This window comes from Magallana gigas, chromosome 2 (assembly GCF_963853765.1).
Source record: "Magallana gigas chromosome 2, xbMagGiga1.1, whole genome shotgun sequence".
In the NCBI taxonomy this organism is placed as follows: Eukaryota; Metazoa; Mollusca; class Bivalvia; order Ostreida; family Ostreidae; genus Magallana; species Magallana gigas.
The window spans coordinates 27,418,769-27,430,575 of NC_088854.1; the positions used below are offsets into that span (position 1 = coordinate 27,418,769).

The following is an 11,807-nucleotide window of genomic DNA, read 5'->3' on the forward strand; positions in this document are numbered from 1 at the left end:
CGTTTATCGCTTTAAAAGGGTACAGACTGGCCAGAAACGATTTACTTTGTATCATGTATTCATATCTAATGAATGATTATCAACATGTGGCTGTCTTATTGATATTCTTATAAGTGTCTATCAAATATACATGTAGCATTATATTCAACTGGCGTTAGTTGAGTACGAAATGTATACAAATTGTGAAATATTAACATGATTAAACGAGTAAATTTGCTGTAATTTTTTACTTATTAGTCCCCTACCGGTTTTCACCGGAGGGGACTATAGCTTTCCTCTGCGTCCGTCAGGTCGTCTGTCTGTCCGTCCGTCCGTCTGTCTGTCTGTCCCACTTCAGTTTTCCAAACTTTTTTTCTTTATGCGTTTGAGGAATAATATGAATTTTGCTGAACAGCTTCAAAATGTCAAACTACAGATCCAGTTTACACTTTTGTAGCGTCTGGTTGGCATATTTTCGAGAAAATTAATTTTTTATATTCAAATTTTTTAATGTTCGGGTTCGATATTCTGCATAACAGTGCATTGTTTTCACAATTTCCACAAACCGGTAGGGGACGTGTATTGCTTATGCAATACTCTCAGAATGCTTGTTTTTCTTGTATAGGATTGCTGGCATATCAGCGTAACGTATGCACTTAGTAAAAGCGTTTCATGTGTTTTATGAGTATTTTTATATTTCAAATATGATGTATATATATATTTACATCAACATTGAATTTTCGGTGTTCTATACGATCTTAAATCATACAGGCGATATAGTATCATTAGGATGAAAAAAAAACCCGCACGAGTGACGACATTCAAAATAAAAATACATTAAAATACCCGGTACTTAGTGAAACTAGTATTTTTAGCTATGCAATTTTGTTTACGTTTGCATTACTTGGAACTTGTTCATTCCTGCAGATATATACATATGATCCGAATAGAGAGCTCTAGACGTTGCCTGGTTTGATTTTCCGATTATAAGTTGGGACTATAGTCTGTCGATCTCAAAATATTCCTGCAGCACATTTGGATAATTTATAAAAAATACACATACCTGTAAAAGATGCAATTGAAATTGATGAAACGAGAAATATCCAAGAAAACTTCATTGGCACATTATCATTTTTAATCGGAAAAATTCACAGGATCGAAAACAGATTTCTTGCGGAGATTTATAATGGGAAATGTTGACACGTTTTCTTCATTTGGAAGTCACTCAGAAGACCTTGCACAATTTTTCAACGTTATCATCCGGGTCTGTTGAAATGCAAAACCCAGTAGACTTCTTTATTTTTAGCCGTGTATTGAAACCAGCTGATGAGCTAGAGAGGATCGACGTTTTAAAGAAGGAATAATGAGAATTATTCATGCTTCTGAAAGAAAACGATTGAACCCTGAGGTATAGAGTTATTCAGCAAAATGTGAATCGAGGATATTTTGGGACAGAATATAGTGGTCAATGCATGCACTGTTAATTTTGAGGAAATAATATTATTCTTGAATAAATAATCCAATATTCCTAATTTAAAAAAAATATATTAAAAATTACATAAAGCATATGTGTTTAGCATGATTAACAAATCTATCAAGTAAATAACATTAGATAAGATTTTCCGTTTTCCGTTCCGTTCCACTTTCCGTTCCGTTTTCCGTTCCGCGTTTTAGCAACACCCTTTGCGCAGGGACGGCTGCATTCTGAGTAGTCTGGTGGGACACAGCCATCGAAGACTTTGACATCACTCTTAGTGCTAAACTCGGTAGTCTCTGTCCACGAGACATCTACGTGTACCTCTTTCTGCGCGGATCTAGGTTCATCTCTAACGTTACAGTTAACTTTGATTTACGCACCTTGCACATTCTCAACTTCCGCTTCCTGAGGGACACTGCAGCATGGTATAACTTATATCTGTGCTCTATTCAAAACACAACGTAAAATATCGGTAAATTGGTCAAGAAATTTTTCTACACTGCGCACGTTGTTATAGCTGTACGTTGTATCATGTCATACTGAACTGGACACACCCATGTATATATGTTCTTGTATTTGTTTTCTTTCTTCAAAAGGTAACATAGCTTTTTTTGTGTACTGGAGTTTGTAAATTAACAATGCGAAAACTGAAACTACATGAATTACGTAAAGATGACGTTATAATAATGATTAATGTCTGGCAATACCTGAAAAAAGATGATGATGGTGTTGATAATGTTTTTGATTTCAATGATGATTACGATGATGATTACAATAATTATTATGATGATTACGATAAATAATTGTTCATTGTGAAATTTTATGCTACAACATCCTTTGGGAGGGTGTAAAGAAAGAATGAATGAACATATCCAAAGATATTGGTCACCTGACAATGAACAATCACAGAACATTACTCTTTTTTTAAATTTTCGAAATTAACTAGGTGACTTCCTGTATTGGAAGGGTACATTCACTATGTACAAACTTTCTGCACTGTTTTATTTTCTAATTTATTTTATAAATCACGAATCAACCTGATATATGAGACATATTTTGTTATCGTAGGAGTAGAAAAAACAGAGTAAGGGGTCTAATATTTCGCAGTAATATTTTTAATCTGAGTTATTATTTATCAGGTTCGAAATACTATATAAATGTGAATGTAGTAGATGCTGACATTTGTTTAAATTTTCATAAAAATTTTCTCGAGAGCTCGGTTCAGCCGTCGATACACAATTTCTTTATTAATATTAATTGTTATTTGGTCCTGGAAGTAGTATCACAAAAATCAAATTTTAAAACTTTAATTCAACTAAAATTTCAATATATAAGGAAGTAAATATAATTGCAAATTGAAGAACAATCGTAAATCATTAAATCAAGCTTTCACTGTAAAAACTGCGTAAATTGTATTAAATCTTTGAATTATATAAGTACCTTTTTACTTGATAATTATGACAATCTAATGCATTTAATGTTTAATTTGTAAAGATAATACGACCTCAACAACCACATATTATGTCTAGTTATAAATATTATAAGCCCGCCCGCTAGATTTCATTAAAATATGAATGAAGCTTCGTCACGATTTTATTTTCTTCCTGACGGCAAGCAAGATTTCAGTTAAAAAGAATAGTTATACACATGTACGTAATAGTAACTAAATTGAAAAAAAAAACAGCGATTCAAAAATGATTATTTTAATGTGTAATAGATTTTAAATTGCAAAAGATTTGAGTTAATCATCTTCTTAACAGACAGGCAAGCAAACAGAGAGAGAGAGAGAGAGAGAGAGAGAGAGAGAGAGAGAGAGAGAGAGAGATTTGAAAAAGATATTATTATGATATGATCTTTTCTGAAAAAATTCAGAACATACGTTCTTTTATCACTCATAGTCTCATTTCAAATTAAAAAAATAAAGAGAAGTTTACTTATTAAAATGCAGCCTTAATTATTGCTGGGGAATATTATATATTTTATTCTAATTTTGCTTGTGCACTTACTCTTTGTTTAGCTTTGTTGGCCATCGTCCAACTTTATTAGGAATACACGACACACAGGTTATTTTTTTTCATTGTTTACTTTTAATTACGTGTATTTTCTACAGGACAGGACACATCTGTTTCGCATTGTGTATTCAATGACTGCCATAGGACATTATGTATAAAATAAGCCCAATAACTGTCATCAGAAAGGGACTTCATCTCAACAAATAATAATCTAAATTTGTGATTTAGGAGAAAGCCAAATCATTTTTCATGCTAATGAATACTACTTTGACACAAATTTCCATTCCAAGCAACCTATCCTGGAGTTTTGTTCTGATAATTATACAATTAATGCTCTGATATTTTATTTCAAATCATGCACAATTATTATTGGATTAAGTGACATTATGTTGAAAAGGAGATGTATGAAAATCTTTCTTTTTATTATCCAATAAGGAAATTTATATAACATAGATCAACTCAGAATTGGATTAAAACTTCAATAAAGCAAAGCTATACTGGATAATTATGCTAGTGCCAAGGTTGTATTTTTGCACCCAACTAAGGTGCGTGTATCGAAAAACTCTAATATGCCAAATGATACACCACTGCATAAAGAACTTTAATTTTGATTTACCGGTATTTGACATTTCAAGTTTGATTTATATCTTCAAAAAATAAACTCCAATGGGAAAAATATTGTTTGTTCAATTACTAGGAAAACTTTTGCCTACAGGATATAGGATCTTAAAAATTTCCTACCGGAAAAAAAAGAACTTAATTTAAATTCCGAAAGGATTAAAAACAAAACTCTTTCTTGATATTAAAATCCAAAAGAAATCTTAATTTCCTAAGTGAAAATTGCCTGTCTGAATTAAATTCATGTAGGGAATACTTTAATCCTACAGGAATTTTTTTTTCTGCAGAAATTTTTAAAAATCGTACATAAGTTTCGAATTATTTTGTAAAAAAATATTTTTCACAATGGAAAGTATTGTTTTTCCATGGGATTTACATTTTAAAAAGTAAATATCTCACCTGTCAGGGGAGATACATTCAAAACAAATCAAGTTATTTTATTACCCTATAGGCAATGGTCTATCAATCGAAACATATGGATTCGAAATATATGCAGCTTTACGAAACTGCATTTTAGGCAGGTGCAAAGTGTGCAACCTTGACACTCGTACAATTATCCGGCACAGCGTAAAATGGTCTTATTTACATTGCTTACGGCCTCCGTGTGACTGAGATATTTTTTTTTACAGAATTACGGATTCTGGTCTTTACAGGCCATGTTAAGTTGACATACACATTTGAATAATGAGAAAATCCGTAGCTTATATATGCTGAACTATTTGTATCTATTACACCAGTATTTTGTGGAAGGAAAGATAGGACAACAATGTACATGTACGACAAATGGCAATAAAATCAATATAACTGAGATTGCAGCCTGAAAACCCAGTCCCATTTCAAAAAACGACGCACGGCCGTTGGTTTTTTTTTTTTTTTTTTAGGAAAAAAAGGATTATCTGGGCAGCAGTCGGCAGTTCAGCAGCCGTTTTCTAGGCCGATATAGACCTCTTTATTGGTCGGACGACCAATTTTGTGTTCGTTGGGTCAAGATATAATATTTTCTGTGTCGGTGGCCGACAGTCGTTGAATAATCCGTCGAACGTCCCTCAATCATCGTCCGTCCTTCGGCAGACAGTTTGTTATGTCTGTTGTTGGTCGGTCGACATTCAAGAAAATTCCCAATTCTTATTATATGTCGACCGACCATCGACAAACATAACAAACTGTCTGCATTTAGGGATTTGGAATTTTCTTAAATGTCGACTGGCATACCCTGATTAACGACCGAAAATCGGCATAGGGTCGACTAGTCATACTGATTATATTATTATTAAATAAGCATCTACCGTCAATCGGTCGACAAGCGACATGCTGAATGTTATGTTGTCATTAAATTGAAACAATGTCCACGTAGTTACAGGTGAATATTTAGCAATTTTATTATTGTTTATTTTGTCGGCTGACCGTAAAAATCAGACTTTGGCTCTACGGATAACTTACTGTTCATTTTTGAAACGTACACAATCGTAGTTTGTAGAAAATGATTTAGTTGTTTCTAAAAATTTAAAAAAAACCAGATAGGAGATACAGAACTGTATAACACCAATATCCCAACATTTCTGTACGAACCTTAAAATAAGGGTTATTGATAGAGACATCAAACATATTCTATATATATTGTATACATAAAAATCGCATATTTTATTTAATAGTAAAATATAATTCGAAATGAATAACTGAATTCATTTTTTTTTTAGATATTAAAATAATAAATAAGATAGTATTACTCAGAATACTATCATTTACTCATTGTTTTTAGTAAAACTAAATGCTTCCAAAGGCATACTATTACGTAGACATTAAATTGTCGTCTACAAGTAAACAGTTCGAGCACCACCTGATGCAGCTGCTGCAGGGTCTTCAGGAAGCGCGGGCTGACTTTCCCAGGTGTCTCTACCGAATGACCTTAATCATGAACGGATTTAGACTCTCCGATGTTTCATTTTCACCGACATCCCTTTCATTTCTTATAGCTACATTAATTGTAGTGAAGAAATGCATACCATTTTGACATGGCTCTAACAACAAACAATGCTCTTTTGAACAGTTACCAATCAAAGCACTCATCATCGTCGCCATAAGTTACTGTCTCTAACTTCTGAATAAGTTTCAGATACTTTCGAGCGACATTATTCAGTTTCTTCTGATCTCCCAGAAGGAGAGAATTGTCACTTTCTTTCACGATATAACCACTGTCAAAAAGAGTTTTAATTATTCTCGCACACTTCTTCTTTTTTCCGCTCAGAATAAAGCACAATGCACTCTGGTCGTGATCGTCGACTTCATTGACGTCACTTCCGTATTTTATGAGATATTCCGCTATTTTGAATTGTCCATCCTGCAAAGCCAGCAAAAAAGGAGTATGTCCACAGTGGTCTTTGTAATCTACACACGCTCCTGTAAGAAAAGAAAGAGGAAATATAATGGAGTCAAAAGCTGGTTCTGATAACTTTACATTAACCCTCGGTTAATGTTGTGAAAAAATGCAATTTGTCTTAATCTATGCAAACCTGCTTTAATGAGGGCTTTGACCATTTCCATATCACCCATTTGTACTGCAAGCATTAGTGCAGTTCTTCCATCTTTGCTTTCAATATTGACGTCACAATACGAAAGAAACACTTTCAGGATTTCCAAGTCACCATGGACTATGGGTGTAAAAAGCAGTGGTTCTCCGTCATATCCTAACACATTAGGATTGACTCCAGATTTGAAAACTTTTTTAAGAGAATAAGAATCGCCACTGTAAACTGCTTCCCACATTACAAAAGAGTTGTAATTTGACTGGGAAACCGTCATGATAATTTCTCTTTCTGTATCGTTGCTTACAGGAGAGTATCTTGAGGTATTGTGCGAAGATTCTTCAAAACATTTTGCTTTAACTACCCTTTAAGTTTGTCATTATCATTGTTTATAAAAATGCAGAATAATCCGGCGATTTGATTGGTAGATGGTTCAAAATATTATAAACAGAAGATTAATTTCGTTTGGTGACAGGTAATTACACGTGGTTACCACTCCTCTCAATAAATGACAAATATTAACAATTAACTTACATTATTTAATGCTTTGTTTACCAGGAAAAGGTTTCAAATAACAGACCTTCAAATATAATGCAGGGGTGATAATTATAGAGTGCTCAACCGCAGTGGAATGAACTCATTAATGAGATTAAGTAGCAAGTCAAGAACCGGCCACAGGGACCCTTCATTGTATAATTAACAAAATCAGACGTTTTCATTATTTTATGACATTTCTAATAAGAAATTAATAATTATTTGCAAATTTACCATTTAGTTAACTTATCATTTTTTATTTCATTAAATCATTTGGCAATAAAATATGTGCATATGTCTGTTGAAATAATATATGAAACAATTTCTTGTAACAGTTTTTATAATGTGTTGTGTAAATGAAATGATTTGCAATGCTTTATTGGCAATCTGAAATGGTTTTTGCATAATTATGAATCATGTACTACATAACTACTTTTGTTGTCACATAATTATATATATGGAAATGATACTAGTATATATATACCGAAACATGAAAATATTCTCAAACGATGATAATGCTTTTTCTAAATAATTTTACCTACACTTTATGACCACACCAATGTTTTCTTGCAATTGCATGTGAAAGTATTATTGCTACTGGTAAAAATTTATACCCGAAAATAATTATAAGTAAACATTAGAGCCAAACGATGGAAAAATGTTTTTGCTGCTGCTCATCAAACGGTAAATGTCAAGTGGGCATTTCTTGCTGCAATCACGTTATGTCTGTAATGTGAAAGCTGTTAAACGAATCGTTATAGAGTCCAAACTATAGCTTTTCAAAATTTTTCATTTGAATTCTTGAAAAAAGCAAATTGATTGTGTTCATTCTTTTGGCGCTTTTTACATGGCATTGTTGCATTGGACCAATTTTCAACATTGACCTACAAAGATCCCGAACTTTTTCTTTGTTCACTTTTGTGTGTGTGAAATATGAACATAAATCGAAATGGTATTGTGGGGTCCTCTCATTTCCCCTTCCATTTTGTAGAGAAAATTAACATAAAATTAACATACGCTCTGATTAAGCGTGCACGCTATTGGACATTACTATGTATTTATTTCAAGGTCTCGTTATAATTCTGTGGCATTATTAGTGACTGAAAGGACTGGATTAATTATAAAAACTGTCAGATGCTTCATTCACAATTAATGACCGTATAATTCGTGACTAGATTTCATCTAACTTCAAAATAACATTAGTCTAATATCCTGTTGCACTTTCTTAATGTCTTGTTTACCTAAGTACTTACTCTGATTAAAGCATGTACTTTACCATCATTATAAGTAGTTAACTTTGTTTATTTTGTTCTTTAAAGTCTTAACTGTTGAAGTAAATAACCATCATGATAGTTATCAGGGCCATGATAGTTTATTATCAGAACATATAAACCAAATGTGAACAACATCAATTTCCTGTAGATTTTAAATATACATGTATGTATAATTTATGTATGCCGCTAAGAACGATTCCACGGGTCATACATGAGGCAGAAAGGTAGTCATACCCGTGGAAAGGTATCCTCCTACACTTATTTAATTATATTTGGATAATCATTATTATTCCCTTTTTATATCTTACTGATAGTAAAATGAAAAATGACAATAGCAAACCACCAACCATCTCAAAATTCAATGAAGCAAAATACAAATTCAAAGCAGACCAACACCTACCTATAGATAAAAGATAATAAGAAATGGGATCAGGTGCCTAGGAGGAGTAGCCCCCCCCCCCTCCCCCCCGGTCACACCCGCTGTGTGCTCATTGTCAAGGTCATGAAAATGGAAGAAACTGCATAGTCAGTTCGGAGTAAAAATAATGGTCTAACAAGTATGAACAACGTCAGTCAGTATGTGTCTTAATAAACAATATACTTGCTGACAAGGTCATTGTATGGACCATAGAACTTGCGTAAATATGATTTTAGTTGTGGTTCTTGATATTCTTGTTCCAACGACTTGTTTGTTAGTAGCTTGCATCGTTTAAAGAAATTGCTCGTACGTAGAGCATACTCTCGCATAACGAATAAGATGAGAGACATAAGTTGATGGTATACTGCTACATAAATAATGGAAGTTAATGGATAAAACATCAATATATCTAAATGTGGAGATGAAGGCCATGGCAAGTGTTTTATTCTATTTTCTTGCATAAGAAGTTGGATTAATTCAGCTTCATATGAATATAAAAATAGGTCAGCCAAAAGAGGAGCACAATTTGTGCACAGGAGAATTCCTACTGATTGTTGGAAGACCTGGTCTCAAAAAACTACATAGACTGACGAGTTCATTTTTCTTGAAGAAACATCTCACGGGGAATGGTTGTATAAAACGTTAGGAAATCGTCGTATGTAATTGATTTTTGTAAGATTTTGTGACCTCAAAGTTTCTAATAATTCTTTAGAGCTTTTAAGTATCCAAATCTAATTTACACCGCTTCTGGAGTATATTGTTGTACAGTGCTCTTGAAGTTTCTCCTTTACTACTGCAAGAATTTTAGTAAGGTGAAAAAATGAGGCTTGGTAGAACATTTACCGGAACCGGCTATATGTCCTTGTTTGTAAGGATTTTTGTGAAGTTTTGGAATCCAGTCTAAATACGGTAAATCAAATTCATTTTGTTTACTGGGGATATTAAAGTTTAAATAAGTTTCAATAAACAAAATATCCGGAGGAATAATTGTTTTCCATCAACTTTTCACAGTTCATACGAGGTAATAAAAAGTAAAGCAAAATGACTACATATACATGTAACTGTTTATACCAATATCTATTGGTATAAATAATAGGGTAAACTTTTACAGAAACAAGTGTGTCGAATCAAACGGCTAGATTTATTGGTAGTCTGGTTTAAAGGTGGGGGAAATTTTCCGTATCAAAACAAAACCCGTGGTGAAGATTAAGTTCGTATTTGCGCAATTCTGGTTGTGAAGTAACTGGGACTTCTCTGAATTGATCAAATAACGGATTGTCATAACCAAAACCACAGCGCTTGAAGTCAATCATCTATCAAATAATTATTCACTGTAGTTAATTAAGCTGAATATTATGCATTATCATCAGTTCTAATGAACATGCGATTAAAAACGTGATCTTCAAATTTGACAATATAAATCGTTTGTGTCCCTGAAACAAATCAGGAAAAAAAATGAGGAAAATCACCTGTGAATTGATTTTTAATTATCAATAGGAAGTACGCTAAATATGGATATTTCCAATTGCACCCTAGTGGACTCATTTACAATTAAATTGTTAACTAGTAAAGGACATATACAATACTTTTAAAATTTTTACTATATGTTGATTCTACCGTAAATCATATACATTTTCTACAACCAAAAGATGCGTTCATAACTGCAAACACAAAACCAACTTTCTCCCATCTCAACATTTTGATAAATTTGAAGATGAAAAAAAAATCAGAAACATATAGATTTATAATTTACTAGATAATTTAAGTTTTTGGGTACTTATATTTATTTGAAAACAAAGCATTACGATTTTCGAATGCTAATTGTGCTACAGATTATGTTTATCGGATATCTTAACATGTGAAATGACATGCATGTTTTATTTAATTTTTCATTCAATTTAAAACAATTATGTTCAAATCAGGTTTGAGTTTTAAATGTCATTCTAGAATTACCTTTAAAATTATAAAAATGTATTATTAAGTTGATAACCTTTTATTATCGAGATATATGTATTGGTTTGCATTAAATATTTCTTTTACTTTTACTTACAAATGGAGTTTAATAAAGAAAAAAAAATGCACACTATTGGCAAGTATCATTTATATGATAATATCTTGTATCTTGTAAAAGTGAACAGTAAAATACATCCTTGGGCCAATTAATTGAATATCAGCGGTAAACCACAACATACAACAAGCAACAAATCTAAATGCTCTTCCTTTTTGTATTAGTTTGTATCAATATTGTTTTAACCTATCATATTTGCTAAATGTATGGAAAATTGTAAAACAATGCTAATGAAAACAGTTGGAAGCCATAAAAAATCAGATGCAATCTTCTACCAACACATCATTTTGACAAATTATTCAATTACTCTGACACTTAAGATAAAAAAAAAGCGAAAGCCTTCATCTCAAATCTCTCTCTTCACCAAGCAGTAATGAAAGAAGAAGGTTCTGGATTGAAACGGTGTCTAGTTAGAGATTTTGTCATTGGTAGAGTTATAGGCAAGTTACAGAGCTTACAATTCTTTGTCATGTAAATAAGACTCATGTCCTGTCTTTGTTTACATTGGTTCAATATACCGATAAAAGTTCTTTTTCAAGCTAATTGATATCTGTTCGAATTCTTTTTAAGCATAAATAAATAGTTCTAAACGTTTATCACATCAATTTTGTGTCTAAAATTGATTGGACTTTCGACTTAAACATTCAATTTGTAAACAAAGCTTTGTTTACATGACAAAGAATTGTAAGCTGCTCTGTTTCTTGCTTATAACACGAAGACTGACACTCAAATTTTGGTTGACCATTAGAGATGCCTTACTGAAGCATTGTAAAGATTAAAAACGGAAGAATAATTTTTTTACCAAAATCGTGACTATGCTCCTTTAACCCAATGTTTTAAAAAAAATAGATTAACATATCAAAAACATTCAGTTTACTTATTTGCAAACTAAACTCTATAGCGTG

General features: G+C 32.3%; 1 non-coding gene across 1 annotated transcript; it reads right to left on the minus strand.

The window, feature by feature from the left end:
• Positions 1-5,712: 5,712 nt before the first annotated feature.
• Positions 5,713-7,220, minus strand: LOC105328628 (uncharacterized). Its single transcript, XR_010710204.1, has 2 exons — positions 6,597-7,220; positions 5,713-6,483 (listed from the first exon to the last, which is right to left on the minus strand). It is a non-coding gene; the product is annotated as an uncharacterized protein (transcript).
• Between the last annotated feature and the right edge of the window lie 4,587 nt (positions 7,221-11,807).